The sequence below is a fragment of the Mastigoproctus giganteus genome, chromosome 4 (assembly GCF_048544385.1).
Source record: "Mastigoproctus giganteus isolate SK-2022 chromosome 4, ASM4854438v1, whole genome shotgun sequence".
Classification (NCBI taxonomy): domain Eukaryota; kingdom Metazoa; phylum Arthropoda; class Arachnida; order Uropygi; family Thelyphonidae; genus Mastigoproctus; species Mastigoproctus giganteus.
This window is the reverse complement of record NC_143578.1, coordinates 110,294,319-110,321,277: the sequence shown is the minus strand read 5'-3', so window position 1 is coordinate 110,321,277 and position 26,959 is coordinate 110,294,319. Positions and strand designations below refer to the sequence as shown.

General features: G+C 38.9%; 1 protein-coding gene across 1 annotated transcript in view; it reads right to left on the bottom strand.

Annotated features, from left to right (window-relative positions):
• Positions 1-26,959, bottom strand: part of unc-13 (protein unc13 homolog) — a 1,321,962-nt gene that overhangs the window by 620,861 nt on the left and 674,142 nt on the right. The gene's annotated exons all lie outside the window — the stretch shown is intronic.

Genomic DNA, 26,959 nt, shown 5'->3' with positions numbered 1-26,959 from the left:
TCAAAACTCCTTCAATCACAGGCTGAATTATTGTTCGTATCGGTTTCAGTGAGAAAATCACAATAGCGGATTTTTCAGGATTAATTTGCAAGTTAAATCTTGTGAGGTACTGCTGTATTTCCGATAAGGTCTTGTTGATGGTTGTTGTAGTATCTATCGCTTTGTCAGCCAAATTTATTTTTGTTAAAAGCTTCGATCCATCGGCATATGATAATATATCTGTTCTCTTGTGTATCAATGGGTAAGTTATAGCCATAAAAAGAATGCCAGACAGGAATCCCCCCTCCCCTTGTGGCACTCCTGCTTGTATTTGCCTACTATAGATCTCCTTTCCTATGGACAATTGGATGGTTCTATTTTGAAGAAGGAATGTAAGAAACTTCAATAATAATAAATTTATGATGTGATTATAATTTTGAAGGAGCCTAAGCAAGGCAGTCCACGTAGAGTAGTATCCATTTATTACCACTCTCTGCCGTTCCCCCCCCCCCTCAACCATCCCTTTATCTATTGCAGCACCCTTGATGGGATACCGCTACAATTTGAACAGCAGTCTTCCAGGTGCAACAGTATCAAAAGCTTTCCTGAAATCCAAGTATATGATATCAAAATTATTTTTTACATCCAGTTCCTTTTTGACCACCTCATAGTATCCAATCAAATTTATCAGACAAGACTTCCTCTTAGCAAACCCATGCTGTGTCTGAACTATTACTATAGTCTTGTCTACATGATCCTATAATGCTTCTTTAACCAGTGACTCCATTATTTTCCCTTTAATAGAAGTTAAACTAACAGATCTATAATTATTTGGTTCGCGGTTTGCACCACCTTTGTGAATTGGGGATGCATTTGCACATCTCCAGTCCATGCAGACCTCCCCTGACTCTAAGAATGCTCTCATAATTATGACTAAAGGTTTGCTTACTCCCTTGCTACCTCCTTCATTATAATTGGATAGATTCCATCTGCCCCAGGTGCCTTTTTTATGTTTAACTTCAACAATTTCTCGTCCACTTTGCTCTCAGTTATTATAAAATGACTTAGCTCCTTGTTAGAGTTTGATAAACTTCTGGCATTCCTGTCCTTGAATAACTCCTCATGTGTGAATGTAGATGTAAAATACTAATTTCAGTTTATCAGCTACTTGAGCGGGATCATCAATAGTCGAACCATCAAAGTCAAGTGGACCAATCTGATTCATCCCCTTCCTTCTAGAGTTTACATAAGTAAAGAACTCTTTGCAGTTTTTCTTTGCATCCTTTGCCTGCCTAACCTCCTTTGTGACTAGATTACGGAGTAGCTTATATCTGCTGTAGGCTTCTGAGTCGCCTGATAATTTATATGCATCCCATGCATTTTCAACTCTGCCATGAGCCTCATTAATTCATCTGACATCCATTTAGGCCTGAACCTTGAACAGTATTTCTTAGTTGGTATGAAAAGCCTAGTAGCCTCCAAGATTAAGTCCCTGAAGGCTTCCCATTTAGAATTCACCAATGGTAACATCATCAGTTATTCATCTGTATAGAATTAAAAAACTGTCTGAGACCAATGTAGTCACTTTTACAAAAACAAAAACCCTTCCCTTTACCCTTGATGGTAGTTACATCTTTATGCACCTAACAGCCTAGAAGCAGGCAACTTTCATGCCAGGAGTCTCCTGTGGTCAGCTCATCTATACCAAAGATGAGCTGACTTAAGTTCTGCAAGTTGCAGCATCTGAAGACTAGGCACCTGTGAGGTGATCTGATTGAGGTGTATAAGGCCTTCAATGGTTTGAGAAGGCTCGATGCTGACGGGATACTTCCACTTGCTTAGACTAAGAACCTGAGGGGGGGGGGTATAGATTCAAATTGAAGAAAGACATATATTTGTAGAATACATATGCGGAAGTTTGCCTTTAGCCAGCAGGAAGTTGATTGCTGAAACAGACTTCCATCTGTTGTTGTGGAATTTGACAGCTTAAATAAATTTAAGGCTGAACTAGATAAACATTTGGAGTGACAGGATGGGCAAAATGGGAAGGTATTTTTTTTGGCTGAGTTGTAAAAGCTTGCCTTGCATTCTTGCATCATATATCTTAATGGTTAAGGTAAAGAAAGCCTGCACAAGAAGCATGCAAAAGTTCAATGAAATTTATCAGTAAAATTACTTTGCCGTAACAGCATTTGTATTGTTGCTTGCTCGGTAAACAGACGGTGGGTGTTATCAGTCTGGAGTAGAAGCTGAATCCCACGGAAGCTTGAAACCCTCCCGAAGTGGGGGGTAACCTGAGCTTTTTTCTTTAAAATCACATTGAATCATGAACAGAGTCATATTGGAAGTCCTGGCATCATAAAAAAATGTTCGCAACGTAGTTTCATGGGTAAACATTTTCGAAGTTTGCCGTGCTTCTCGTGTGGGCTTCCTTTGCCTTTTTTTTTTATCTTAATAAACAATTTATCCACTAGTCCACAAGTGATTCTAAAGAAAAAAGGTTAGGTTACCCCCTCCACTTCGGGAAGGTTTCAATCTCTCACGGGATTCAATTTCTACTCCTGACCGATAATACCCACTGTATGTTTACTGAGTGAGCAACAATTTAGACTGTTCAACTAAATTATTCTATCTTTCTCTGATGCTGGCTATTTCTTTATATATTCAACTAATTACATTTGCTTTACAGTACCTTCCCTCTAATTGGCTTACCAATTCAGCCTATAATTTAATTTAATTCATCATATTTGGCACGGAAATGATGTTGCCAAGAGGATGTCTTTGTGTGTGTGCTCGATGTAAGCAGTATGAAGAAGTTAGTTGCCAACTCAGCGTTGTTAGGAGCCTTTATGAGAAGGACAGGGTACATGCCCTCAATGGACTTCAATTGGGGAACCCTTCAAGCTCTCAGCTACCCACATAAATGCAAGCGCTTGCACTTGACCATCAGGCAATATAGCGGAAACCTTCAAAGCAGAATGCATTGGTCCCACAGGAGCTAGTTATTGTCGGTGACTCAATTGTCAAGGAGATGGGAAATACAAAGGGTACTAGGAAAGTTTTGCAATACAGCTTTGTTTATTTAATTTTTTAAAAGTAATTTCCTCTACATTCAATACACCTCTCCATCCTCCGAAACCAATCTTTAAACCAGTTCTGCCAAGTTTCACTAGGGAGTAAAGCACACTCGTTGTCCCAAGCCCGTAGAAGGTCCTCATCACTGGAAAACCGCCTCCCTTTTAGCTTCATTTTCACATGCGGGAACAGTGCAAAGTCGCAGGGAGCAAGGTCTGAACTGTAGGGAGGGTGCTCGAGAAGTTTCAGTCCTGTCGTGGTCAAATATTCGGTGCAGGCTTTGGCACGGTGAGCTGGAGCATTATTGTGATGGAGGTACCAGGTGTCCATTCTTGACTTTGGCCGCAGGTTCTTCATAGATATAATGACTTTAGGCAGGCATTGTTCAGTATACCACTTAGCTGTGACTATCTTCTGCGTGTCCAAAACGACACGTTCCACAATTCCACTCGATTTGAAAAATACAGCTATCATTTTCTTCTTTACAGATCGGGATTTTCTGACAATTACGGGTGTGTCGTTATCATCAAAGACCCAAACTTTGTTTTGAGCCTTGGTCGGCAGATCGTAATAGTACAGCCAAGTCTCGTCACCTGTCACGATGTTGTTCACATACCGAGATTGTCCCTTATCAAACTTTTTTAACATCTCCCAGCACCAAGTCACACGTCGTGTCATCTGCTCTTCAGTCAGTTGATGCGGCACCCAGAGAGAACAAAGTTTCTTCACGTGCAAATGATCTTGCAGAATCGAACGAATTGCTGGTGCATTTAGGCCCAAAGTATCCTCTATCTGTTGGTAGGTCACTCGCCTGTTTTCGTCAAGCATTTTCCTCACAGCAGTAACATTTTCCTCCGTAACTGACGTTCGTGGCCTTCCCGGCCTCTCAGAATCCTCCAGAGTGAAATTTCCCCTTTGGAATTCTCTATACCACCTGAATATCGTTGTACGATGTGGACAATCATCATCTAGTGCAAGAGTCATTTCTTCTAAGCACTGGTCTATGGTTAAACCACGCACGAAATTATACCGCAAAACTGTCCTTATCTCATTTCGTGACCACGATGCCATCGCAAGCACTTTACACTCTCACTACTAATGAATAACTGAGCCCATCAACTTGGCGCGGCGGTTACTATGCACGTATGAACATGTCTCAACATGCAGCAACAAGCAGCTTCCTGTGATTCATTGTTGCGTCATATTGCAAAACTTTCCTAGTACCCTTTGTATATTGTGCAAAAAGGATACGTGGAATAGGACCAGCGTATGTCTGCCAGGGACAAAGGTTGATGTTGTAGAGCAGATATCTTTTAAGGTCACAAACGGTGCTATTGCACATGCTGACAGTAATGACATTAAGAGTAGGAGATCTGTGGACTTACTTAACAAATACAGGTTGGTCGTGATGAAAAAGAGTCATGAGTTAGGGTTAAATTTGAAAGTGTCTGCAATTCTGCCCCAACATGATAGGAGGTAATATATGATGAGAAGATTGTCAATCAATTTGGCCCTGGAGAGACTGCACAGGGCTCATGGGGTAGAAATTTTCTCAGCGTTGTCTGTGCTTGTTAACAGGAGAGACTGTTTCTACAGGGATGGGATACACTTAAATAGAAATGGTGCAAGAATATTTGGTGTGCTATTGAGGCAGTGTTAGGTGTGTCGGAAAACTGCTAGCATGGGGGGGGGATTCACAGACTAATAGATTAACAGTAACAACAGACAGAGTTTAAAGAGATTCTTGCGCTGTTTCTATTGGAATGAGCAGCAACCTGCAAAGCGAGGAACTGGAGATTTTAAGGGCTGCTGGGAATTATCATGGAACAAGCAAATACATGGGTTATGTTAGGAGGTAACTGAGAGTAAGAATAGGTGTATGTATACTTGCATGTACACCAATGGTAGGAGTTTAAGTAAATAAATTTGATGAATTTGAAGTGCTTGTCAAGATATCAAAAGGGGATATTGTTGGGATATCAGAGACCTGTTGCCACACAGATATAAGCAGTGCAGAATTGGAATTTGGGGACAGACAGGACTGTAAGGGTTATAGTGTTAGTTAAGAAACACGTAAATCTAATGAAGTGCACACAATTGACATTGGTAGACAATGCAAAGTTGAGTCATTGTGGTGTGACACTGGGAAATGGAAAATGAGTAGGTGTGTGTGTTATAGGCCTAAGAACTCTGCGTACAACAAAGAGCTGTGCAGAGAAACAGAGTGGGCCAGTAAATCAGAATGTCTTATAACGGGAGATTTTCACTTTGCGATTATTAACTGGAACTTGTGGTTTGGTCAATCGCACACAAGCAAGACTTTTGTGGATTTATTGGATGACTGTTTTCTTCAGCAACCTATTTGACAGGCAACAAGAGGGAGTAATACTCTTGAGCTGATTATCAGCAGTGATTCTTCATGTGTTAAGAATCTGCAGATAAAGGAGGAACCACTACGGATATCAGGGTGTACTGATATGTGATTTACTTAAAGATGTAAGTACACTCATGGGTAAGGTAACGAGTTTTTGCTTTCATAAAGGTGATTACAGTGGTCTCGGAGAATTTCTAAATTCTATACATTGGGATCAACTGATGATGTTACCAATGGTGAATTCTAAATGGGAAGCCTTTAGGGAATTAATCTTGGAGGCTACTAGGCTTTATATACCAACTAAGAAATACTGTACAGGTTTAGGCCTAAATGGATATCAGATGAATTATTATTATTAGCCATATGGTGCAAGGAAGCCTGAGGCTTATGCCGCACCAGCCAAAAAAAATATTTCTGAACTACCCTGAGAGAAATAAAAGGGAATCACCGAGGAGGAGAAGAATGATGATATTCAGCTCAGAACCTTGGGTGTGCCAAGCCCATACTCACCAGATGTGAGCTACCAGGGGTCTCGTGGCAGAGAAAAAAACATGCATGGGATGCATGGGAGAGACACAGAAACCTACGGCAGATATAAGCTAGTCTGTAATCAAGTAAGTAAAAATGAGGTTATGCAGGCAAAGGCGATTACAAGAAATCTTTAGCAAAGGATGCAAAGAAAAACACCAGAGTTCTTTACTTAGGTAAACTCTAGAAGGAAAGGGATGATTCAGATTGGTTCATTTAATACAGATGGATTGCTATCGATGATTATACTCAGGTAGCTTATAAACTGAATGACTATTTTGCATCTACATTCACACATGAGGAGTTATTCAAGGAGGGAATCCCAGAAGTTTATCAAACTCTAACAGTGAGCTAAGTGATTTTGTAAAAACTGAGGGAAAGTGGAGGAAAAATTGTTGAAGTTAAACATACGAAGGCACCTGGGGTGGATGGGATCTATCCAGTTATATTAAAGGAGGCAGCAAAGGAAGTAAGCAAACCCTTAGCCATAATTATGAAAGCTTTCTTGGAGTCAGGTGAGGTCCTCATAGACTGGAGATGTGTGAATGTATCTCCAATTCACAAAGGGGGGGGGATATAAAAGGTGACAGGAGTAATTACAGACTTGTTAGTTTCACTTCTGTTCCAGGGAAAATAATGGAGTCACTCGTTAAAGAAACAATGCATCTAGACAAGACTGCAGTTATAGTTCAAACCCAGCATGGGTTTGTTAATGGACAGTCTTGTCTGACAAATTTGAACATTTGTCAAATGTTCAAATGCACATCATAGTACATTGACAAATGTACTATGATGTGGTCACAAAGGAATTGAATGAAAGGATAATTTTAATATCATATATAGTTGTGCCCCCCGTATCCGCTGATTCAGTTACCCGCAGGAAAAAAAATGAAAAATCTTAACACATACTACTTGCGTGTCCAATACGATGCTTGCCTTTATTTTTTATGATGTTGATTTTAAATCGAATAGTTTCCCTTTTTTTTTACAATGTTTCGAATGGTTTGGACACCAACATTATAATGGTTCTTTAGAGATTTAACGGATACACCATTTTCAAACTTTTGAGTAATTTCAAGTTTTTGTTTAATTTGAAAGCACAACTCTTGTGTTTGCCCATCATTTTCATGATTTCTAAACAAAAAAATAATAAAATAAAATAAATAAATAGTTACTATAAAAAAAAAAAAATTCTGACATCCCTGACATAACTTTATAAAACAAAATTTGTCCTCCCCCCCTTTTTCTGTTTTCAGCTGTGGGTGTGAAGACAGCGGGGGTTGCAAGATAGTAATATGTACACAAATCTCCCAATAGCAAATTGTAATGCCATTTCTTGTTGCCTATCTACAACTTGCAAAATATCTGTTTATACCTTTAGTTATTACTTGAATTTTATGATTTCTGTTTTTTTTTTGGAGCCTTGAAGTGTCCCAACCCCAGTAAGACGAGAGTCTGCTGTACCTTATTATTACCACATTTAATGTTGGTAATGTCTTACTGTGTGTTTAATTTATCAATTAAACTTTATTATAGGTATGTATGTACAAGAAAATTTCACTTTATATGGGGTCAGCAGGTGTTCGCTTATCTCCGCGGTTTCAGCCATCCACAGTAGGTCTTGGAACGTATCCCCAGGAGATATGGGGGTCTTACAGTACTTGGATTTTAGGAAAGCTTTTGATACTGTGGCACATGGACGACCACTGTACACATTGGAGAAGTATGAAATTAATGGCAAATTGCTGTAAGGGATAAAAGGATGATTGAGTTGGAGAAGACAGAGACTGGTTATCAATGGACACTTTTCTTCAGGGACTAACGTTATTAGTGGAGTCCCCGAGGGTTCAGTGTTGGGCCCATTGTTGTTTTTGGTATTTATCGATGATATTGATGAAGGTATATCAGGGTTAATGTCTAAGTTTGCAGACGATACGAAGGTTGGTAGGGTTGTTAATGACAGTAATGATAGTACGCTGCTGCAACAGGATCTCTAAAAGTTGAGAAGATAGGCTGAGAGGTGACAACTGAAGCTTAACATTGAGAAATGTAGAGTACTGCATGTGGGTAACAGTAAATACAGGGTAACGTATAAACTGGGTGGTACTACGCTCATGTTATGGAGAATGAAATGGAACTGGGAGTAATTGTGCAGACAGATATGAAGTTTTCTGAGCAGTGCAAAAAGGTGCAAGTAAATAAGTGTCTTGTCAATGATATTCAGAAATTTTGCTAGCATGAATAAGGGGGTGATTGCCCCCCCTTGTATAAGGCAATGGTCAGGCCATACCTTGAGTACTGTATACAGGTGTGGAGACGTAATTTCAGGAAAGATGTAGATCTTCTGGAACAAGTACAGAGAAGGGCAACGAGATTGGTGAGCGGAACAAAAGTTTGGTGTTACCAAGAAAGGCTTAAGTTCTGCAAATTGCAGCTTTTGGAAACTAGACACCTGTGAGGTGATCTAATTGAGGTATATAACGACTTGAACGGATTGAGCAAGCTTAATGCTGATGAGATTCTTTCTCTTTCTCAAATTACTCTCCTGAGGGGGCATAAATTCAAATTGAGGAAAGACAATTGTAGAATAGATGTGTGGAAATTCACCTTTAGCCAGCAGGTGGTTGATGTTTGGAACAAATTTCCATCTGTTGCAGTGGAGGTCAGCAACCTAAATAAGTTCAAAGCAGAACTAGAGAAACATTTGTAGTGAATGGATGGGTGAAATGGGAAGGGTGTTTATTTTATTTTATTTTTGGCTGATGCTATGTAAGCTTGCTTTCTTGCATCATATGCCCTACTAATGCTAATATGATATAGGATATTCTCATTCTTTCTATCTATCTTCCACCTTCAATTCTTCCTTTTTCTTCTATCTTTCTCCTACCAGTTTTGGCATATTTTATAATTCACATCTCCATCTACCAGCTTTTCAATAGTTTTATTAATTCTACTACCCTTCCCACCCTCTTATTATTAATATATCAATATACAGGGTGTTTCAGTTAAACGTTTCAGAACTTCTAAGAGGGGTAGGGTACATCCTGACAACTCGAAATCATATAGCAATGTGGGGTCAGAAATGCTTTCCTGAAGCGGTGTTGTACACAGAAGCACCATAAAGAAAAGAGACCTAAGTGAGAAATCGCTTTAATAATACATGAAAAGAAGCAAAAGGTACATGGATTAAAGTAAGTGTTCGAAGTTTCTTCCACGGGCTACAATGCACGCCTCACATCTCCGACGCATGGACATCCGAACATTCTGGAATACTCCAGGCGAATTTCGAATTTCTTCGGCAGCTACTGCGATTCTTGCAACCAGCTCCTCAGCATTGTCAACAGGGATGTCATAAACTAGCGATTTCATATGACCCCAGAAATAAAAATCAAGACATGATAGGTCGGGTGACCGAGCAGGCCAATGCACAGGACCACTACGTCCGATCCACTGTTGAACAAATTTGACATCCAGGTAGTTACGAACATATCCGCTATAATGGGCAGGGGCTCCATCGTGTTGGAACCACATTGTCTGTTGCGTCGATGCAGAAATCTGTTCATCTCTCAAAAGTTGTGGCAATACTTGCTGCAGAAAGATCAAGTAGATAGGTCCGGTTAGACGACACGGTAACAGGTAAGGTCCGATGAGGTGATCTCCCATAATACCGGCCCATACATTGACCGAAAATCGAATCTGTGCTGCACGACGGTTCTCGACCGCCCAGAGATGGTCGTTATGCGTGTTGAAAATTCCTTCCCTTGTGAATCCTTCACAAGAGAAGGAATTTTCAACACGCATAACGATGAGGCATCCTGCCTCATCGGAAAACAACACTTCAGCAGGAAAAAGGGGATTTGTAGCACATTTTCCAAGGTACCACTGTGCGAAAGCAATACGAGGTGCATAATCCTCCGGTTGCTGTGTCTGGACACGCTGCACGTGAAACGGATGCATGTCTTGTTCTCGGAGAATCCTCCAGACGCTGCAATGGGAAACCCCGACTGCGTTTGCTAGACTTCGTGTACTCGTTCTTGGATTCCCCTGTACATGCTGCAGCACATTCTGTTCGACGTCTGGAGTCCGTGCTGTTCTTACCCTGTCCCTGTCAGCTCTTTCAAATGAACCTCTCTCAGCTAACCTCTGGTGCAGTCTTGCAAGGAAATTATGACTGGGAATACGCCTCGTCGGATATCGTTCCGCGTACAAACGCTGTGCGGCTGGCCCACTACAATTTGCAGCTCCGTACGCGAAATGCATATTGGCTAACTCTGCGTTCGTGTAATCATCCATCCTACTAACTTGGCGTTCTTGTTCAAGAAATTCGAAATTCGCCTGGAGTATTCCAGAATGTTCGGATGTCCATGCGTCGGAGATGTGAGGCGTGCATTGTAGCCCGTGGAAGAAACTTCGAACACTTACTTTAATCCATGTACCTTTTGCTTCTTTTCATGTATTATTAAAACGATTTCTCACTTACGGTCTCTTTTCTTTATGGTGCTTCTGTGTACAACACCGCTTCAGGAAAGCATTTCCGACCCCACATTGCTATATGATTTCGAGTTGTCAGGATGTACCCTACCCCTCTTAGAAGTTCTGAAACGTTTAACTGAAACACCCTGTATATATATATTAATAATAAGAGGTTGTAGAAAATGGCTGCAGTGATATTAAGAATGACATTAAAATGGTTTATGGACAAGAAACAATGCTAAATATAGCAGAAAGTACCCAACGACTATAATGGAATCTAGGTAAGTAGAAATTGACGAAGAGAGAAATAGGGAACAAGCTAACTTCGTCCTTGAGGTTGTCACAGACATTCTCTCAGATATGTCAGACAAGCTGTACTTGCTACCTGGGAGTCTAAAACGCTGATGGAACTGATATTCGGGTGACACTCAAGTCAAGTGGACCCAATTTCGGCGAGGTCCGGACGGTCTGTGACAGCCAAATCCTCTGCTTGCACCTTCACGATGGTGGAACTGTTAGTAATCCTGGGTATAACCTCCATGCACAAGTACATGGTGGGTGACCACACAGGTGTGAACCAACGTAAGCAGGGGTCGAGTTGTGCGCCCACACCACATGGAGGAACGCCGCCCCTCTATGCTACCAGGCAGTACTAGGTGGTAGATGGCTCTCATCAACCGGTGAAATACCACCATTTTGCTTATTGGAGGCTTGAAGTAGGAGAACCAATGTTTAGTCTGTAGAGCTAACTTCCGGTCAACCCTTCCCTATCTCTTCCATCATGCAGTATGATTGATGACATTTGATGTTATGATGAACGTCATGGCGAGATCCAATATTGCTTACATTTCGAGAGTACAGATCTAAAACGATGTTCGCAGGCCGGCCGCTAGTTAGTACACCAGACCGAACCTATTGGTAACTCTATAGAAGGCTTCTGGATCAGCGAATGTATAATCTTGCTACCTCTACTCTGCCAGATAGTGACTGGAGGGAGTCCGAGTAGTGTGTATGTGGGGAGCATTGTCGAGGCCACGTTATGTCAAGGATCTGGGTATATTCTTACCACGTGTACGTCATATCCAAAAATTTCATTCCTTCATACAGCATGTCCCACCCACTTTTTCTTACTATTGAATCAACATGAATTGTCAAACTAATAGAGCAAGCTTATCTGCGAAAAGATCTAAACCACCCAAGCACTTCCTAATTAATTTCACAAATATACGTGGTCTCGATTCTAATCTCAACGATGTCCATTTCAACTTGCAGTCTGCCCAAACCCCATGTACTTTTCTGACGGAATCTCAGTTATCGGTTGATTCAACTACTGCTCATCTCAGATGCCTAAATTATTCGCTGTATAATTCCTTTTGCCTCAAAGGTGGTACTTGTGCATATGTCCGTTCTGATATTCCCTGTCAGAGACTTGGCAATTTGGAATCTTCTCTGGCTTAAAATCTCTCTACCTCATTGTGTTAAATTCATCTGTTTTCTCTACTGTTCTCCCAACTCCACTAATCACTTGGAGCTCTTTGACTTCCTCTCTTTGCAACTTGACTTTCTCCAGTCCAACTTTCCTAACAGTGAGGTAATTTTCCTTGGTGATTTTGATGTTCACAACTCCAGCTGGCTTCCTTTTTCTAGTCACACTGACCCAGCAGGTCAAGATGCTGAGGCTTTTGCAATTACTAATGACCTAGCACAGATTGTTCATTTACCTACAAGAATACCGGACACTCCTAATCATACAGCCAATCAGCTTGATCTTTTTCCTCACAAACAACCCTTCTAAGTATACAGTCGAAGTGAGAGGTCCTTTAGGCACTTCAGATCACAACTTGGTGATTGCCTCTTCTCCTATGGAACCTTTATCTCAACCTCGTGTTGTTCGGCATTTCAAGAATGCAAATGGGATGACCTGCGAGACTTCATTTCCTTGGTCGGATTACTGTTTCAAAGGTTCTGATGTCAACGTTTGCTCAGATCGTGTCAGTTAAATTATTCTTTCAGGAATGGAATCCTTTATCCCACATTCCACTTTAAAATCTCGTCCTTTATCTAAACCTTGGTTTTCCAATAAATGGTCGACCGGGCTAGCCGAGTGGGTAAAGTACCTGCCCGGCAACCCACAGGTCGCGGGTTCGATTCTCGCCTCGGGCTTGGATCAAAGTACTGCAAAAACCTTGGGAGGTGCAATATGGCCACAGAAGCCGATGCGCCAACAACTACCAAATCAAAAAAAAATCAAAAATCCAATAAATGTGCTAAGGCTGTTCAAGAGAAGAATGTTGCATATCGTAATTGGCTTGTTTCTAATTTTTCAGTTTCATTTTCTGCCTACACCAAAGCTCGCAACAATTGTAATGCAATTATTAATCAGTCCAAACTAGAGTTTGAACAGGCTACGAGTAGAAAAGTTGCTTCCTGCCCTAATGGTAGCCAAGCATTCTGGTCTCTTGCCAAAGCTATTGGCCGCAACTTTTGCCCTTCGCTGCTCCCACCTCTGTCCAAACCAGATGATTCTGTTGTCACTTCAGCCAATGATAAAGCTGACCTGCTAGCATCCCATTTTTCTTTCAGCTCATGTATTAATGATCTTGGCAAAACACCTCCCACCATTCCCTACACGATCCATTCAATGCCTCCTGTGGTCTTCCGTCAAAAGAATATCAGAAGGATTTTGATGAATCTTGATGCTAAGAAAGCTCCAGTTCCTGATGGTATTTCTCCACTTGTTCTCAAAACCTGTACTCCTGAACTTACTCCTATTCTTTGTCGCCTTTTTTTTTCACTTTCTTATTCCAAAGGTGTTTTTCCTTCTGCTTGGAAATTTGCTCATATCCAGCCAGTTCCTATAAAGGGTGATTCTGCAATATTGTAAATGGCATGTGGTTTCAATGGGGTTTTCTGGCACAAAGGCACCTAAGGCCAAATTGTACCTGCTATAGTAATTATGCAAATTTAATTTTTTTCCTTGGGCATCTGTTCGAAATGTTTGTATAAATGAATATGCTTTAGAAAACAATATGTCAATCAGATTTACTTTATCGCCAAGACTATGACTCAGTTCTAATGATTATGCTAGATAAAAAGAGATTTAAAATTTGTGAGTCAAGCAGCCTGGTTGTGGAAACAGTCAAGGAGGATGTATTTTATTGTCAGTAGGGAGGGAAAATGAGAACAGTGTGAGGATCTTCACTTATCAAGTGACAGTAGGTGAGATGTGTGCCCTTGCCAGGAGGACAGCATCTTCTCGTGTATTCAACTAGGTACTAGAGTTGGGCGTTTTCTTTATTTGAAAGAGCTTATTTTCAGTTCAGTCTTGCCATACTGATGCCCACTGATCAACACACACCAATCATATGAAGTTTGGAGTTCATCCAGTCTTCTCATTTCCCTGGATACCAGCAAATGCCCAGGAATCGGGAAGAACATTATCACTGTTTGCATCCTGTGAAATTTATCAATTGTGTTTTGATTTCTTTAAAAATTTGTGTTGTAAAGTAGTCACTACACTCAATGAATCAATATATATAATTCCTTGATTAGATATGTTGCTAACATGTTGCTAAATAGCCAATTAACCAAAAAAGAGCTAAAGAGGTAAGGTCAGATAGGATAAGAGGGGAGACTTAGAAGTTTGGCTGAACATGCACCTTTATCCAAAGGAGTAATGGTGGTTCATGTACATCTATATATAAACTATGCACTGATAATGTTCAGAAACTAACTAAGCCATTCTAAAGCTATTGTTTTGAATTGGGTTAAGCAAATGCAATGCTCATTTTCTAGCTCAGTCATATACAAGCACACAATAAGTCTAACTGGGAGCTGATTATGGTTTGCTACAGATGGAAAAGGGAGCATCAATCAGTTCCCCATGACATGGTGAAGAATAATCTAAAGATATTTCTTCAGAAAAATAGTTCATATATAAGAGAGGCATTTTAAATGTACATGGACTGAGAATGAAGGGTTTAGGTGAGGAGTCTCGTAACATTTTACCTTTCAGCATAGTCACCTGTGGAGTGAATACACTTTTCCCACTGATGCTGTAATGCACTGATTCCAGTGGCAAAGAAAGTTTTCTCTTGAGCCTCCAGGAATGCATCCCTGCAGCAAAGTCATCACGGTCAGTGGGAAAATGGATACCAGCCAGGATTTTTTCAAATTATCCAGATCACCAGATCAAGTACCATCTTGAGATGGTACTTGATCTGGTGAGTACAAGTGATATCCTAGGTTTCAGAGGCACACTCATGCAGTGCAGACATGGCAATGACTGGCCTGTGAGCAGGCACATAGTCCTGGTCTTTGATGTTTTCATACAAACACCTAATTGTGTAATACACATCTCTAAATATCTGAAGATGCCTTTCTGAAGGTAAACCACTAGAAAAACTTCAACAGTAACCCAAAAAACCAATGCCACTAGTTTGCCAGCAGAAGAACTTGGCTTGGCTTTCTTTGGAGGGAAGAAGAGCTGTGTTTCCACTGTTTGGATTGCTCCTTTATCTCTGGCTGCAAGTGATGGACACATCTCATCCATGGTCATAAACTAGGGCTTGCAAACCGGTTTTATAAAACCGGTTAAATCGGTTTTCATATTGAGTTGTTAAAACCGAAACCGAGCTTCTAAAATGGATTTGAATATTTGCTTAGTTAGCCCTCGAATATAGTTTTTTGTTACGCACATTTTCTTTTGTTTGTTCGCTTGTCTGGATCGTTCAACTGCTTTATGTTTTAAACATGTTTTTTATTTTATTTTATGTTTAGGTACGAATCTCGTGGGCAAGTGGCCCAAATCTAGGAGGGGTACCTTCTATCTTCCCACCTGTATCATAGCGCGATGCAGGTGTACTCATTTACGACTGAGTGAGTCGGAGCGATAGCATAAAAGAAAATGTTCAAAATTTCTCCGTTCCATTTTTCTTGTTCGTCAGGCAAGTTATGGAACGTGCCTTATTGATGGTTACCCACTAGAAACAGATTCGCTGAATATTACATCAAATTTCAATCGTAGAAAGTTTTCTGCTTCTTTATTCCTATTAAATTTGCAATCAAATGTTCTCCAAAAAGCAGCTTCACCAAATTTAGCTTTTATGTAATTTTGAAAATACAATAGATTTAATTGGAGAAAAAAAATTGCAAGCAAATAAATTAAAAATTTCTTTCGGGAAAATTTTGAAACTTGCCTCGTTTAGACTCTTCATTCAGTGCTTGCGGGAGTGATGCATAGTATTGTGCCTCTGTTATCTTCAATATTTTTATTTAAAATTGTCGGTGATATAAATTCCTACTAAGTAATATTTATTACTCTTAATATGTCTAAGATGAAATCAAATGTATGGAATTATTTTGCTCGAAAAAGCAAAGATGAAGCACAATGTTTGAAATGTCAGAAAATAATGAAGTCGTTGGAGGATCTACATCATCTTTGATGTTGCATTTAAAGAAAATGCATCGGATTGACATTAAACAAGATAACAGTGAACCTCCAGTAAAAATGATAAGAACATTAGAAAACTTTGTTAAAAAATCTATGGAAGAAGAGATTTCAAAATTAGCTGCTTTAGATGGATTTTCTTTTAATTCAATTGGCAAGAGTGAGTTTATACAATCAAACCTTCACCTTCAGAGAAATAAATACGATAAATTACCACAAGCCTCAGTGAATGGAATTAAAAATATGGTTCTGAATTATTATAAAACTAAGAAAGAAGAACTCATTCAGCATTTCAAAAATTCATTGGTTTTGGGTGCACGGTATTCATTGCGTCTAGACGAATATACGTCTATACAAAATAAAAGGTATATGAATATAAATGTGCATTCAAAAGACAATGGTTCACTTGATAGCAGAAGAACTGAGCAAATTGTGAATGGACACTTGAAGGAATTTGGTTTGAACTTGGATGAGGATATTGTTGCCTGCACCACCGATGGAGCAGCAATGATGATTAAGTTTGGCGAGCAAATTATGCCTAATCATCAACAATGTATAGCCCATTGTATACATCTGTCAGTTATAGATGTACTTTATGAAAAAGCAATCAATTATGGTGATACAGTCTCTGAGTCTCCCAAAGACAATGAAAATAATGAAGAAAGTATTGATGATGAAATAGTTGAAGAAAGACAGCAAGGCATGCTTTATCAAACCAACTTTACCAATGAGCTCATTTATTTCTTCAATCCAATGGCCAATATTGCACAAAATATTAACAAAGTCAGAAAAATTTGCAAGCTTTTTCGAAAATAGCCTACCAAAAATGACATAATACAAAATTTTGTTAAAGCAAAATTTAATGAGAAAGAATATAAACTTATATTAGATTGCAAGACTAGATGGGATAGCACATTCTATATGATTGAGAGATTTTTGAAATTGAAAAATTGCATTCCAAATTCTCTATGTGCAGTACTGTCAACTGAAGCTATGTCTGACGATGACTGGAAAACACTTGAATTGCTATGTGAAACTTTGCGACCAGTTGAAATGATTCTGAAGGCTATAACCTCAGAAGATACAAACTTACTTAAAGCAGAGTCTTCAGAAATTCTGCTTGCTAAGCTTGATACAGCAGAAAACCCATTTGCTTTAAAGTTTCACCAAAGCCTTTTGCAGCGTTACAATGCAAGACGAAATTGCCGAACTGTAGCTTTGCTGAGCTATCTACACAACCCCAAAAAGTTTAGGAAAGAAGATTCAGGTTCAAGAACTTTTGATATTCCAAGTAAGCAAGTTTTGAAAAAGCATGCTGAAGAGATTTATCAGTGATTATTTACAAACCATTCCGAAGGAGTCTTAGCGTTGAATGAAGAAACTGAAAATAAATGAACTGTTCTTTTAGAAGAAAACAAAGACTCGTCTAGTTCCGATATTGGAGATACACTCATGTTAGAGTATGATAGCGTAATAAAGAGATTAACTGAAGAGCCTTCAAAATATCCGAGTGAATTGGAAATCAGCAAAGAATTTAAAATTTTGGAGGCAACTAGCAGTAGAAGCAAAAAGCTGGAGAAAGTTTATAGATCACTGCTGACCATTAAACCAACAAGTGTCCAATCTGAGAGAGTGTTTTCGATCACTGGTCTCTTTAACACAAAAATAAGGTCAAGTCTATCAGGAAAAATGCTTAATATACTGTGTTTTTAAAAGGATCATTTTCAGAAAAAAGCTGAGCAATAAATAGTAAAGTAATTTCCCCAAGCTGTTTTTTTTCCACAAGATTCCACAAAGATGTTTGCTATATCTTCAGGAAGGGTTATCTCTTGCCATTCCAGATGATAGTTGGAGAAGATGTTGATGGAAACCTTCTAGTAAAGCAGCATTTCCCAAACTGGGGTCCATAGACCATTTCCAAGTGGGTTTGCGACATGGACCCTCTGGAACTGGTCAAATTATTCATTCTGTATATAGAAAATTGATAACAAGTTATTATTATATATTTATATAAAAGTAAGAATAAAGTTGAGCTGTTCAACAGAAATCTGTAATAAGATCATAGCTCTCTCTAACTATCTCAACCATTTTGGTCTTAAACTAAATCCCCAAAAATCTGTTATGGTTTTCCCTCTGGAGAAGTGTCCCATACTTGTACAACCCTCAATGGAGGGTGCAATTATTACAAGTGTAACTAAACACAAAGATCTCGGTGTAACTAAATACCCGAAGCTTAGGTTCAACTGTCACATAGAATATGTTCTATAAAAGATAAGCCGAATGCGCTGGATTTCTCATCAACACCTTCTTCATAATACAGTTGAAAAAAAACTACAATCTGCAAATTGTTGTGTACTCCATTGCTCTGTATGCCTCTGAAATATGGGCCTCCATGTCATCTTCTCTTATGAAGCCCATCCTCGCCAGCAAATACTGGATACTGAAGTGGGCAACCAGCAAACATCGCCTTCCCCAGCATAGCCAATCAACTTCAAATCCCACAGCTGCAACAAATAATCCAGATGGGGAGAAGTGCAACCACTATCAAAATGCTGGTTGATAAAACCAACTCCCCTGACTTCTGGGACATATGTCAGTGTCATTGTCACCTCCTTCCCTAAGAGTCACTCATCTTCTTCAGCTACAGTGGACCAATCTTCAGCCTGTTCCTGGCAACTGGCAAAGTACTTTCCGTAACACAAGCGCTGCTAACGATCGGAGTAGGCCTACAGAAATTATTTCGCTGTTTTATGCCCCCTGATGCGGACTCAAACTGATATTCCCACCTGCTCTCTGCTATGAGGAGAAGAATGGCACCTCACATTTACACTGATGAACTCTTTCACAAGAAAATGCGAAACTGTATACAGCCCAAGTTGATTTATGCCTGTGAAATATGCTGACTTATTAGCATATATGTGCTTTGTAATTACTTTGTACAAATGTATGTGCATACCTTGGTGTACTGTTTGCCTCAGAACTATGTATATACTCATAGCTATATATTTGGATATTAACTGATCTATAGAATGTTTTAATACCACGTTTCAATTTATTTTGATGTAATGGTTTCATTCTCATCTATTTGTAATACATGTTTTTATATTACCCCATAACCTTGACAAGCTCCTGGCTGTGGCGGACATGTATTGTATCTTTACTGATACAATAATTGTATCTTTATAATAAAGATTTCTTCTTGTTTTAAAAATAAAACTTTGAATTTTCTTTCCAGATCTCACACACAGAGAGAGAGAGAGAGAGAGAGAGAGAGAGAGAGAGAGAGAGAGAGAGAGAGAGAAACATATATACACATTGGTGTTCAAAGAAGGTGCATCACCTAGGAATTTCACATTTCTAACTCTTTTTCGCAATGGTATGTTACATTAATGACTAGCATCACAAAGAGAAATATAAACAAAAGATATTTATTAATAGTTAATAAGGCAAAGCTAAGTAATATTTGACAGGTGCTCTCAAAATATTCCAAAATGAGCATTTGCAACCTTTATACAACAATTTTGATAAACATGACAATTATGTTATGAAATGTTATCAGAAGCCCTCAATTTGCTTCGTTTATCATTTTAAATGGAAAACAAAATGAAAAGTTCATTAGGTGCAAACTAATATTTAGTTGAACCGCCTCTGTCTCTGATGACAGCAGCACACCGTCAAGGCATTGACAAGATCAATTTCTGAAGATAATCAACTGATAGTTCGTGGTTCCCAACACGAATTATTGCTTCCTGAACTTCACGAAGGATCTTTGGTTTCTTTCTGGCAACAGTTCATGATGCCAACAGTTCTTTATAGGATTCAGGTCTGGCCGTGCTGTTTCAGGTCTGACCAGCTAAGAGTTGTAATGGACCGTTCTTCTAACCATTTTTTCATCGGTAATAAATGGAAACACATTACTATCAAACCTCTAATGCAGAAATGAGGCTAAAGTAACTACAGAAGTGCCTACTTACATTTTTTGCCCGATGACAAGGAGCAGAGTCATCCTGAAAGATGCAATTACTTGGCAGGTTGAAATGGTCTCTAATGGTTGGCAGCAATTTGCCTTCCAGTATAGCCAGGTATCCATTGGCATTTACAGAACCTTTTATAAACTGCAGGTGACCTACTCTGCAATAGGAAATGCATCCCCATATTATTTTCACTGGTAGGGAATTTCACAGTACACACCATACAGTCTATATGGTATTCTTCACCACGTCTACGGTGAATCGTGTCTCCCATCAGAGCTATACAGGTTGAATTTCTATTCATCAGAGAAAATAACAAACTTCCACTGCTCGGGGGTCTATTTGACATGCTCCTTACACCAAATTAATTGGGACTTTGTCAGTTTTTGTGAGAGGAGGGGCTTCTTCTTAGGACAAGCTAAAATGGGCTAAAAGTCCATTTTTAAAGAGGCGTCTTCTGACTGTTACTGCACTTGCTACCACTCCTGTATGTTCTTCCCATTCTCTTTTCAGCTCAGACGAAGAAGCTTTAAGGTTTTTAAAGCATAAGCACTTCAAAACGCAATCCTGTTTTGATGTAGAAACTCGTTTGCATCCGGATCCTTTTCTCCCGTAAGCAGAACCAGTATCCTTGAGTTTAGAAACAAATCCATTCACTGTTGACTGATTACAAGACACTCTATAAGCAATATGACGGGAAGAACATCCTTCCTCACGTAAAGCAACAATACCACGCTTTCTTTGTGGTGTCAACTGCACGTAACTCACTATCCTGACACAAGCAAGGAATGACTGCAACCATTGCAGAGCGTGCATATATAGCTGAAAGTAACAGCTGATGCAATATTACATCACCTATGCATGTCAATCTTATCTGATGAAATCTGTAAGAAATATTGCCATATATTTACATTATACGGACAACAATTACAATTTTAACGGGCGATGCACTTTCTTTTAACACCATTGTGTGTGTGTGTGTGTGTGTGTGTATATATATATATATATATATATATAATTAAATCTGAATGCATCTAATATTAAGCCGCTGAAAGAGTAAAAATAAATGAAAAATAAAAAAGAATAGTATAGTAGACATCAGTGGTAACAAAAATGCAAAAACCACAACATGTTGCTTGTATATAACTGTAATATTATGTTATAATAAAAAGAAATCGTTAAATTCTTCGCTCTAGTGGTTTGCCACACTACTGGCATACGTCCATTTCTTTTTATTGTAACATAATATTACAGTTATATATATATATATATATATATATACACACACACAGGAACTCCCCGACTTGCAGAAATTCGACTTTACATAAGTTTTTGCCAGCCGCCAATAACACTGGTTTTGTTTTTTTTTTTTGTTTTGTTTTGTTTGCAATTCGTTTTAAGTTCTTGGAAGTTGAAAATTTAGCTATATTATTACTAAGCTATTTATCTCTCTAAAAGGTCATATTTATAATGGAAATTATTATTAGCCTTATGGTGCAAGGAGGCCTGAGGTTTATGCTGCACCAGGCCAAAAAAAAAAAAAAAAAAATCTAAATTACCCTGAGGAGGGGGGGGGGGAATCACCAAGAAAGAGAAGAATGATGATATCTAGTTCAGAATGCTGGGTGTGTCATGCCCATACTCACCAGATGTGATCCCCGGGGTTAAATGCACTACCCTTTCATTGTTATCATATGTTCCCGTTATAAGAATCAATTCTGAACGCCTTTGTGATATTTTTCTAAAGCATGTTTTTGGAGGTCTTGACCAAAAAACAATAAAATGAATTTGTACTTAGTGATTTATTGGGCTTTTCTGTTAGTGGATCTAATTATAAATGCGTAGTAAACTCAATCTTATTACAATTATGATAATACCGATAACTGAAATTGTGTGGGTTTTACACTATTATGGTGAAATGTGTTCCCCTTCACTGAAATCTTCAATCATACAAAAAAACAAATTTTCAGAAACTTCTCTTGATTACTATTTACGTATTACAATGGTGAAGGGAAAGCGACCAATGAAAAGTGAAAGTGGTGGTAGTGACAGGAAACAAAACAAAATTGATTTAGAAATGAAGATGAAAATGATCAAGAAGAACAAAACAGGACGAAGATTGTCATCTATTGAAATGGAATTAGGTCTCGCTGCTTCAACAGTGAATACTATTTTAAAGGACAGTGCGCATATAAAGGAACGTGTCAAAGGATCAACGCACTTAAGATCAACAGTGATCACAAATCAGCGTTCAGGTGCTATATCGAAGCTGGAACAGCTGTTAATAATAAGGAAGGAAAATCAGATTCAGAAGCGAGTGCCCATGAGTCTAATGACCATTCAAGCAAAAGCAAAAAGTATTTATTAAAATATTAAGGATAAGTACGGCGGACCCCAACCCAAATTCGTAGCAAGCAATGGGTAGTTTAAGAGATTCAAGCATCGCTCTCGTTTCCACAACGTTACAGTAAACGGTGAAGTCGCCAGTGCCAATTCTACAGAGAAATTTTGTGATGTGTTGGAAAAAATTATTGATGTAGGCGGCTATTAAACACAGCAAACTTTTAATGCTGACAAGACTGCTCTGTATTAGAAAAAAAATGCCGGAACGAACATACAGTGTCAAAGAGGAAGATACAATGCCAAGTTTCAAGGCATCAAAAGATAGGGCCATGCTCTTGGTTAGGGCCTATGCAGCAAGAGATTCAGATTAAAACCACTGCTTGTGTACCATTCTGGAAATCCTCATTCATTTAAGGGCATCGATAAACCCACCCTACCCGTGCATTTTCAATCGAACCAGAGAGCATGGATAACAATATCTCTCTTTGAGGTTTGGATTTAATGCTGCTTCATTCCCGAGGTTGAAAAATATTATAAATACAAAGACATTACTTTCACAATTTTGCTTCTATAAAGATAATGTTCCTGAACATCCTACACATCTAGATGATTTCAATTCGAACGTAAGTTATATTTCTACCACCAAACACGACTTCACTCATCAAACCTATGGATCAGGTTGTTATTTCAAATTTAAAAGCATACTATCCACGCACAACAATTGCTCGGGCATTGTCTGCAGTAGACGATGAGAAATATTTTATATTGACAGAGACTTTTGGAAAACTTACAATATTTACCATGCCATCTTAAACATTAATAAGGCCTGGGCGGAAATTACTAAAAGTTGTTTAAATGGCGCATGGAAGAAAATATGCCCACGGCACGTAAAAGGCTATGGATGATTTGAAAAAGAATCATATGAAGAGGTTACAGATAAGATTGTAAAGGATGCACAGCTACTTCAGTTGGAGGTTGAGGCCAAAGACGTAGTAGTAGTGGCATGTGATGCAAGAAAGCAAGTGTATGAGCTTATGCAGCATCAGCCAAAAAAAAAAAAAAAAAAAAAAATCACACCATTCCCTCCAAATGCCTGTCCAGTTCCTCCTTAAATTTATTCAACCTATCAACTTCCACAACGACAGATGGAAGTTTATTCCTGCAATTAACCACCCGCAGCTAAAGGCAAATTTTCACACATCTATTCTATATCTGTCTTTTCTTAATTTGAATTTATGCTCCCTTAGGTTCGTAATCTGAACAAATGGAAGGATCCCATCAGAATTCAGCGTGCTCAACCTATTCAAGGCCTTATACACCTCAATGAGATCACCATGCAGTTGCCTAGTCTCCGGCCACTGCAATTTGCAGAACTTAAGCCTCTCTTGGTAAGAGGATCCCTTCGTTCTCCTCACCAATCTTGTTGCCCTTCTCTGTACACGCCCAAGCAAATCGACATCCTTCCTAAAATGAGGCCTGCAGACCTGTACGCAGTACTCAAGGCATGGCCTGACCATTGTCTTATAGAGGGACAATCACCTCCTTTTCCCAGCTAGCAAAATTCCTATATATCATTGAGAAAACCCCATGACCTGCCCTGGCAGCCTGTCTGCATTGCTCAGAAAACTTCATATCTGACTGTGCAATTACTCCCAGGTCTTTTTCATTTTCTACCACCTTAAGTGTAATACCACACAGCTGGTACGTTTCTCTGGGTTACTTCTACCCATATGCAGTACTTTGCATTTGTCAAGTTTAAACTTCAGTTGCCACTTCTTAGCCCATCTGCCCAAATTATCTAGATCCTGTTGCAGTAGCACACTGCCATTAGCCATTACTGTCATTACCAACCCTGCCAATCTTTGTATTTGTAAATAATTGTATATAATTATTATATAATAATTGTATATAATTGTAAATACAATTATTTACAATCTTTGTAAATAATTGTATTTGCATGTTCGCTGAACATTTCTTTTTTATCTGCAAACTTCGACACTAAGCCTGATATACCTTCAGCAATATCATTGATAAATATACAAAACAACAGTGGACCCAACACCGAACCCTGTGGGACTCCACTAATAACATTAGTCCACGAAGAGCAGGACCCATTCATTACCACCCTCTGTCTTCTCCCACTTAACCATCCTTTTATCCATTGTAGCAACTTACCCTTAATACCATTCTGCTCCAATTTTTACAATAGTCTTCCATGCGCAACAATGTCAAAAGCTTTCCTGAAATCCAAATATATGATATCAAAATAATTTTTTGCATCCAGTTTATTTGTAACCACATCATAACAACCAATCAAATTTGTCAGATAAGACTTTCCCTTAAAAAACCCATGCTGTGTCTGAATTATTGCTGCAGTCTTGTCTAGATCACCCTTCGATCCCCCCTTTGTGAATTGGGGATACATTTGCAAATCTCCAGTCCGTGGGAACCTCCCCTGAGTCCAAGGATGCTCTCATAATTATGGTTTGCTTAGTTGCTTTGCCGCCTCCTTTAATATAACTGGACAGATTCCATCCACCCCCAGGTGCTTTTCTTATGTTTAACTTCCAACAATTTCTTCTCCACTTTGCTCTCAGTTATTACAAAATCATTAAGCTCTGCTAAAATTTGATAACCTTCCATTTTCAAACCTTAATAATTCCTCATGTGTGAATGTAGATGCAAAATACTCATTCAGTTTGTTTGATATCTGAGAAGGATCATCAACAGTCAAACCATCGATGTCAAGTGGACCAATCAGATTCATCCCCTTCCTTTTGGAGTTTATATAATTAAGAAATCCTTCTGTTTTTCTTAGCATCTTTTTCCATGGAATTCTCGTAATCTGCCTTCACCTGCTTTGTGACTTGATTACAGACTAGCTTATATCTGCCATAGGCTTCTGAGTCTCATTAGTTCATTTGATAACTATTTAGGCCTAAACCTTGAACAATATTTCTTAATAGGTATGAAACTTTTAGTAGCATCCACGATTAATTCCTTGAATACTTCCCACTAAGAATTTACTGTTGGTAACATCGTCAGTTGATCCCACTGTACAGAATTTAAAAACTGTCTGAGATCATTATACTCACCTTTATGGAAGCAAAAACCCTTTCCTTTACCACTGATGGTAATTAAATCTTTAAGTAAATCCCACATCAGTACACTGTGAACACTGCCACTTAATGGTTCCTAGTGGAGGAGTTAATAGATGAAGAAGAGAAGGAATTATCTAACGAATAACATATTGACTTGCGGCAGCAATAGTGAAAGAATAAAATGCTGACGAAGCTCAAGATGAACCGAATGAGCAGCTGAGATGCTTCATCACCAGAAAGATGGCAGTGGCATTTTGTGAAATTGCATCGACAATGGCGAGGTTTGAGAAGAGGGATCCTAACAGAGAACAATTCTTAAAAGTTAACAGAGGGGTAAAAGATAAGCTTGCTTGCTACAAAGAAATCTATGATGAAAAGAAAAAAGCCACTGTTTTTTGTCAACCATTAGTAAGTTCTTTCATAAGGTTGGGCGGCCGACCCCCTTCTAAATCCTCACAGCTGCATACTTATCAGCTGAAGACGTCGATTCTGGCAACGATGCTCGAGAGGTAAAACTTACTGATGTTATGCCTGTCTCCTCTCTTTTTTTTATAATTTTATAATTTTGAAATTTTTCCTGCGCATGAGATAAAAATTGAATAAATACAATAAATAATTGTATTTGCATGTTCGCTGAACATTTCTTTTTTAATTCAATCAATTCAGCGAGCACAGTTGTGAGTGCTTGCGGGGAAATTCCCTGCCTTATGTAGCATTCTGCGGAACGCAACCCTTACGTAAGTCGGGGAGTTCCTATATATATATAGTTTGGGAACCACTGTAGAAAGGCATCTAATTTTTAGCCAGATTATTTCCGTTGTCTGTCTTTGGTGACTGAGGAGGTGAACCAGTTCCATAATTTTTTCTTAGCTTTCTGTTTAGTGTAATAGACATGTACTTTACTTTTTTTGCTATTTATGAGATGGACAGTGGTTAGATTCCTTTGAAGCTGAATCCATGCCTTGTTCTTTTCTCTATCTGCAGCATTACATGCAGAATTCTACCAGCAGTTCGTGTGTTTAGTGTGCTTGCATATTTTATAATTTATTGAAAGTTTGCAGTAGCTGCTGCTACTGCCATTTTTTTATTTTTTTTTTGATTTGGTAGTTGTTGGCGCATCGGCTTCTGTGGCCATATTGCACCTCCCAAGGTTTTTGCAGTACTTTGATCCAAGCCCGAGGCGGGAATCGAACCCACGACCTTTGGGTTGCCGGGCAGGTACTTTACCCACTCGGCTAGCCCGGTCGGCACTACTGCCATACTGAAAATTGAGCTAATCTATTCTGTAGTATCTTCAAAGACTTCATCTATAGATTTAATTTGGATGACATGGTCATCTAGAGTAATGCTGACTGCGCATTTATTCTGGCCCACTTTAGAGAGAATTACCATTTTGCTTAACTGTTTAATGGTAAAGTTCTCCATCCATGCACAGAGCTTACACTTTATAGCGAAATAGTCACTATTTAATGGATTGCGTAAAATTCTCTAATTAACATCTGGATATAATGTTGGGAGCATATCAACAGGTCTACAGCTGAGGCTGAGCTTGTCAGAATATGGACATATGTATAAGAGCTCATGTTTAGGCAGCACAAGGTAATGCTTTACAATCATGGACTCTATCTGTCCTTGGTTGTCTGTCTTCAGTAATCTGCATATTTGA